At 36.8% G+C, this 7,785-nt stretch overlaps 1 long non-coding RNA gene across 3 annotated transcripts; it reads right to left on the bottom strand.

Moving 5' to 3' along the window:
- Window positions 1-2,827: 2,827 nt before the first annotated feature.
- Window positions 2,828-6,453, bottom strand: LOC104232089 (uncharacterized). 3 transcript variants are annotated; one of them, XR_712247.2, is made up of 5 exons: window positions 6,369-6,453; window positions 5,816-5,874; window positions 5,421-5,528; window positions 3,418-3,526; window positions 2,828-3,296 (listed from the first exon to the last, which is right to left on the bottom strand). It is a non-coding gene; the product is annotated as an uncharacterized lncRNA (long non-coding RNA). The 3 variants fall into 3 exon arrangements; XR_712248.2 differs by having other exon boundaries at window positions 6,121-6,375; XR_712249.2 differs by lacking the exon at window positions 6,369-6,453 and adding an exon at window positions 6,033-6,136.
- Window positions 6,454-7,785: the final 1,332 nt, after the last annotated feature.

A 7,785-nucleotide genomic window follows, 5' to 3' on the forward strand; every position in this document is an offset into this window, starting at 1 on the left:
CTCCTCAACCTTGAAGTGGCATTTCTCCCAATTAACAACAAGATTGGTTTCTTCACAACGGGCCAACACTCTATCAAGATTTTTCAAACATTTATCAAACGAGTCCCCCACAACACTAAAGTCATCCATGAACACCTCCAAAATATCTTCTACCATATCGGTGAAAATGGCCATCATACACCGTTGAAATGTAGCCGGTGTGTTACACAACCCAAAAGGCATCCTAGAAAAGGCAAAAGTGTCATATGGGCAAGTGAAGGTGGTCTTCTACTGATCTTCTGGAGCAATCAAGATTTGGTTGTACCCAGAATACCCATCCAAAAAATAGTAGAAGGCACGCCCAGCAAGTCGATCTAACATCTGATCAAGAAAAGGTAATGGAAAGTGATCCTTGCAGGTCACTTTATTAAACTTGCGGTAATCCATGCACACCCTCCACCCAGTGACAGTCCTTGTTGGAATCAACTCTTTCTGCAAATTTGTAACCACTGTCATACCACCCTTCTTTGACACATATTGCACCGGCGAAGTCCAAGAGCTATCAGAGATGGGGTACACAACCCCGGCATCCAACCACTTGATCACCTCCTTTTTCACAACTTCTTACATTGCCTCGTTCAACCTCCTTTTGTGTTCCAAGGAGGGCTTTGCATCATCTTCCAGAATAATCTTTTGCATATAGGATGCGGGGCTTATCCCCTGAATATCAGCTAAGGTCCATCCAATTGCCTTCTTCCGCTTTTGAAGCACCTCCAATGTGGTATCAACCTGCATGTTAGTAAGACAAAAGGAAAGAATAACTCGAAAAGTTGAACTAGGACCTAAGAACTCATACCTGAGGTGTGGAGGCAACGACTTCAACTCCAACACCGGAAGTTCCTCGATTGAAGCTTTTGTTGGTGGAGTATTCCTATTCTCAAGGTCCAAAGAGATTTTCCTAGGCTCATACGAGTAAGAGCCCATTCCATGTAAAGCATTCACGCACTCCACTCGGCCTTCATCCTCATTTACATCAAGATTCAATAAAACTGCCTCTAGAGGGTCCTCCACATTGATCATTGCATATCATCAACTATCACTGTCGTAACAAGGTCCACAAAAGAGCACACTTCAGAACTGTTAGGCTGCTTCATTGACTTGCACACATGAAAGACCACTTTCTCATCACCCACACGGAAGGTGATTTTCCCTGCTTCCACATCAACTAAGGCCTTCCTAGTAGCAAGGAAAGGTCTTCCTAATATGATTGGAACCTCATAATCTACCTCACAATCCAAGATCACAAAATCAACTGGCAAGATAAATTTTTCCACCCGGATAAGGACATCATTAATAATACCCAATGGTCTCTTTATAGTTGTATCTGCCATTTGCAATCTCATGGATGTCGGCCTCGGTTACCCAATACCCAAAGTCTTGAAAACTGGGTAGGGCATCAAGTTGATACTCGCCCCCAAATCACATAGAGCTTTAGCAAAGTCTGCACTCCCAATGGTGCAAGGAATTGTGAAAGCACCGGGATCTTCTAGCTTCGGGGCCATTGAGTGCACTATTGCACTAACTTGGTGGGTCATCTTGATAGTTTCACAACCCATGGATCTTTTCTTTGTCACCAAGTCCTTCATGAATTTAGCATAACCCAGCATTTGCTCTAGAGCCTCCACCATAGGCACATTAATGGATAAGCTCTTCATCATGTCAATAAACTTCTTAAACTGATTTTTATTTCTCTGCTTCGTGAGCCTTTGAGGATAAGGTGGAGGTGGCTTTGGAAAAGGAGCCTTGGCTTTAGGCACAACCATTTCCGGCATGTTTATTACGTGTTCCCTAGACAGGTTTACGTCATTCTGAGTCTCCACCTCGGCATCTTGAATATCAATCCTCACTTCCTCATTCACATTCTCATCAATCACATTTTCAACCACCAAAGGAATCTCATCTTCTTGCAACTCAACTTCATCACTCAAAATTTCTTTTTGCTTGGAGGCATTCACATCACTGCCTCGTCCACTTATTGTAGTTACCGCCATAACATGATTTTTCCCACCCTTCGTGTTAACTACCGTATCACTTGGTAGAGCCCCCTTAGGATGAGTATTCAATGATTGTGAGATTTGACCTAATTGAACCTCCAAGTTTCTGATTGAAGTATTGTGGAAAGCCAACTAAGCATTAGAGTTCGCATTCTTTTTCATCATCTATTCAAACATCATTTCAATTCTCCGCATTTCATTGTTGGAAGAACTAGGACCTTGGGATGGAAATGGGGGTGGATTGTTCGGTTGTTGATACGTTGGGGCACTACAAAAAAACAGTGTTTAGCAACGGCTCCAATCCGTCGCTGAATCAATGTTTTCCGTTGCTAGAGTTGTTTAGCCACGGATTCACGACGGATTCAAGTTGGTCCCTAAAATGCTCGTAGCTAGGCTTATAGCGCTAAAAAATAACAAACCGTCGCAGAATTAGCGACAACATATATCCGTAGCAAAGTTTAGTGACGGAAATAACCGTCGCTATATTGCTTGTTTCTGTCGCTGTTTTGACGGCTTTCGTCGCTGCAATACATAACAAAATTCGTCGTTTGTTTTTATAGTGACGAAATCATCCGTCGCTAGTCATGTTATAGCTAATTCTCCCTTCTCTTTGCAACAAAACCTTTTGTCGCCAATTCATTGCAAGATTTAATTTTACACGATAATTTTAGCTACGAAAAGTATCCGTCGCTAATTTATTTTTAATATATTGCTGATTTTTTTTAAAATTATTTTTATTTATTACTTTAAATGTACTCTGTTCAAGCATATTACATAAAAGCTATTAAATACACTTAATAAAAAGTCATTAATATAAATTAACAATATATTCAACAAGGTCCAAAATATATAGCATAATGTATTTAATAGTATCATTAAGTACAAAAAATCTACAAGGACCAACAATAAAGTCCAAACAAAGTAGGCTAACTATGAGAAGCTGGAGAGTTACGGTCATCATCAGAACCAAATGCATGAACCTCATCAGTGTTAGCAGCAGTAGAAGATATAGGAACTGTAGGTGTCACATCTAATGGGCGGTTGGTAAGACCAGTATTTGGCTGCTGCGAGGGTAAGGAAACTAATTTGTGTACCCGATCAACGATTACATGAACTATATGGCCCGTAGTAGCATTTTTCTTGAGATCCAAGATCATATACTCTTCTTTTCTTTTCTCCTCCCGCGGCTTCATAATATGCTTTACACTGATCAATATCAGATTGAGTTTGTGTTTGTTGTTGTACTATCTCCTGATATTTTTCCTGCAGAAGAGCTAATAATTAGCGAAATAAAAAGACTAAATAAAATATAGCATTCAATTTACAAAATGAAAAAAAATATATGAAAGTAAAGTCAATAAAATTATTTAAAAAGTTATCTTACATGTATGATTCAGGATTTCTCATCAACAAAAGATTTTCCATCATTACCATGTGTATGGACGTGCAAATGCAACTCACTTGGTGTTGGATCTCGATCCCTTTTTAACCGCCTATACAAAAGTTATTCAATTAAGAAGATAGGGCAACAAAAGCAAATGCTCAAAACTGATATGCATACTATTGAAACACCAAGAAAGAGCTTGTGGTCTGTAACTTTAGTATCATATTGTGACTAGTTAGAGTAGTATTCTCATTTTGAGAAAAATTTCCAAGTAAATCAGAGGTTCACACATAGGTTAAATCCTCACTTCTATTCGATGTATGAATTGACAACCTTATTCAGGATTTCTAAAGACTATAAACAGAGATACTTATGAAGGTAGCAGGTCAATCTTAATCCTAATCCAAACTCATAACATGATCACTCACCCTTTTAAGTTCACATCTCAGATTCACACTAAGCTTATTAAGAGTTGAGAAGTTCATATAAGCACATTGTAGTACTTAAACAGGGCAAGCAAACATCAATGAGTTTCCCTCAAGTTCATAGGTAATCACATGCACAACACCACCACCAAATTAGCAAGATCAAATCCAAAACACATCCTCATCAAAATAATTCATAATAGATATCAAAGAAAAATAACAGGAGTTAACAAGCAGCTACATATTTCCCACTCTCACAAAGAACTTGAATTATGCTTTGCATAATAAAGAATCACAAGAATGTCTTTTTATCTTGACTCCTAAAATCCTTACATAATCATCAAAATTATCAGCAGCAGATAGCATAAACATATAACAAAAAAACTAAGATTTTTAACTCCACCCCCAACACCAAAATGGAAAATAGCAAAAAGGTAGGAAAAGACAAGAACACCACAAGCAATCTTTTTTAATAAATAACAAGAAAATTACCAAGCACTTAAAAGTCGAAACATGTTAATTAAAATAAACAATTATGTGTGAACACTTACAGTAAGGCCAGAGAAAAGATCTGAAAACAGTGAAGTATAGATATGCAAGAGAAGGTTTATAATCTGGATGAAGTTTCAGTTTTTTGCTTTTTTTTTACTTCTTACTTTTATGTTCAGAGGACACGATTTTCACTCATCTTTGGTCAGAGACAAGAGACCCACCACACAGGGCAAGCACAACATTAATGATGAAGCACATTTTAGGTATATTAATAGCATTATTAATCCAAGAGACAGATAGCACAAATGCAACAAGTACAATTTTTAACCAAACATTAAAGAGGAGTTAATAACATAACTTAAATTAGGCTTATGAGCAAGGTAGCAACTGACAGAAACATATGGAATCACTACAGCCATAGAAACTCACTAAGACTTAGGTTAATCATTTTTTAGAAGGCACTTATCCAGTAGAGTCTATAAGTGTAGCTAAGCAGGCATATGAACATGAAAATTAACAGGAGACTTTATGGTGTTTTAAGGATCCATGGAATTGCAAGACATACTTAAATAGCAAAGAAACTAACAACCAAACTGATAGTCATGATAGCAGACTTGTACAAGAACCTCTAAGTATACAGAACTACCATAGTTCTAACTCCATCAAAGCAAATAGATCAAGTGCATGGTATACATTTACTAAGCAGAAAAATTTCCAAGTAAATAAATGAATTACGCAGCCAATATTTTTACACAGTAAATATTTTATACAATTCTTACATAGGTGGACGAAAATTCTTACACAAAACATCACGAGTTCCAGACACACAAAATTATATGAATTCTTATACAAATATTTTATACAATTACAGCTCGATTCTAACAAAAAGATAAACTCAAATCCAAACTATGCACAAAATTCATATGTTATCTAAGCACCCCCACAATAAAATTCACACAAAGCTCAAAACGTTTTACATAATTACTGCTAAAAAAACAGAAAAAGTAATTTTTTAAACAATTACAACTCCATTTCCAACAAAAAATAAACTCAAATTCAATTTATGCACAAAAATAATAGGGTTACCTCAACTTGTTTTCTGGTAGTTCTTGAATGAATCTGAAGCCTTCACTATAACAAAATTGCTTCTTCGAAATTAAGAATTCTTGTGAAAAATAAGATGAACCATTTGGCCTGTTTGACCAAGATTGAGAAAAAGAATTCTTTTTAAAGGAACCACTGTGTGAGTTTTTAACATTATAACAAGTTTAAAGATGGTAACTACCAAGAAAATTACATGAAGACATGGCTATTTTTGAAGAATTTTTCCGAGGGGGAAAAACAATAACAAAGAGTAGAGAAAATCTGGAATAAAGATGGAGAAACTTTGACAAGAAAACACAAAAATAAAGCACAAGACAGGATGAACATGATTCTCGCCCAGATCTACAATGCATGAATGAAATTACAAAGAAGTTTACCTTATCAAGGACATACAATCCCTAAAATCAACGCACAACTTTGAATTTCAGCTTCATGTCTGTGAGAAAAGACAAACGCGTGAGGAATTAATTGAAGCATCTAATAGAACAAAGGAGAAAGACATTATAGAAAAAGATGGAGAAACTTTGAAAAGAAGTTTTCGAGCTTAAAATAGAAAACTCAGATCTAAAACACGAAACTTTTGGGGAAAATTACTATTCAAAATTTAATTGTAGTGTCAGTTTTTGAGCTTAAAATCGCTACTCAAACACATAATCGATGATTTCTTAAAGAAAAAGCCGACCGCCATTGTCAGACGATGTTTGGGTTGAAACAATCATTGGAGATCTGAAATTATTGGTTAGACTCAATTGAGTGTTGAAACTATTTTTACAAGCTTGATTCCGAAGTTTTGAAATGATTGGAATTGAAATGTGAGGAAACAGGCACGCCAAGATCAAGCAAGCATTTCTAATTTCAACCCAAGAAAAATGACAATGAATAGTTGTAAGATTCACGCCCAATTTTTGGTATTTGAAGAATAAAACTCACATTTGTTGAAAAAAAGTGAAAGTGGGAGTCTGATAGAGAGGAGACGAATTGGGGTATTTGTGCCCTAATGGTTGGAGTCTTTTAACTAGGGTAATTTTATTTTTTGGACAGAAATTTAGCAACGAAAATAGCGACAAACCAAAATTCTATCGCTAAAATAATTAATGAAATTTTATTTTAGAAAATTTACGACAGAATATTTTGTCGCAGTAACTTTCGAATGTATTGATAAGTAAAATAAATTCAATGACGGATTTTTTGTCGTTAAATTCGTCGCTAAGTTTTAATAAATTTTGTTGCCCAACTTTCGTCGCTAATTTTGTAGGTAAAATAAAGGCGCTAATATTTAGCACCAATTTTAGCGACAAATATAAGTTTTTGTCGCTAATCCATCGCTATATTTGATACGAATTATTTTGTAGCTTATTTGGCGACAAACTATAAAATTTGTCGCTAAACCGTCGTTATTTAGCTATGGAATATCTCTTGTCGCTAAATTCCGTCGCTAAACGCTGTTTTTTTTGTAGTGGGGGCCTTTGAAAGCCTTGCCCCCGATTTCCTTGATTGCCATTGTTCCAACCACCCTGATTGTTGTTACCACCCCAGTTGTTGTTGTTGCCATTCCAATAACCTGATTGTTCTGATTGCCCCAATTGGAATTTTGGTTGTTGTTTCCCCAATTATTATTTTCTTGTTGTTGTTGATTGCCCCAATTGCCTTGGGGTCTCCATTATTGTTGGTTGGAAGAATTGCCTTTTTGGCCCTGATAATTGTTCGCATATTGCACTTCTTCATTCTGCCCATCATAACCATCATCTTGGAATCCACCACAATCATTGTCATATTGATCCGAACTCCCTTGGTTCTATTGACCTCTTTGTCTTCTTTTGTTCACAAGCATGTTGACACCCTCCGTAGCATTTACTTGGCGCAGATTTTGAACATGTTGTAACTATGCCTTTGCTAGCTGATTCATTGTTGTTGTCAGCTCTGTTATAGCTTGCCCATGATCATGTAGGTCTTTGTGCAAGTGAGTGACCGTGGGGTTACCCTGTGGCACATTGGCTCTACTTTGCCAAGTGGAAGACGTGTCAGCCATCTCGTCAAGAATGTCACAAGCCTCATCATAAAACAGCTTCATGAAATTACCCCAGCAAGTTGGTTCACTATGCACTGATTTGTTGTGTTAATGCCCCGGTAAAATGTCTGTTGTATCATTTCCTCAGTCATATCATTGTTGGGACATTCCTTTACAATGGTTCTATATCGCTCTCATATCTTATGTAATGGTTCGGTGGGCTCCTGCTTGAAAGCTAAGATCTCATCTCTCAATGCTGCCATGTGCCCCAGCGAGAAAAATTTTGCAATGAATTTATCCGCCAACTCATCCCAAGTAGTGATGGAATGGTTGGGAAGC

The sequence above is a fragment of the Nicotiana sylvestris genome, chromosome 9 (genome assembly GCF_000393655.2).
Source record: "Nicotiana sylvestris chromosome 9, ASM39365v2, whole genome shotgun sequence".
Taxonomy (NCBI): Eukaryota; Viridiplantae; Streptophyta; class Magnoliopsida; order Solanales; family Solanaceae; genus Nicotiana; species Nicotiana sylvestris.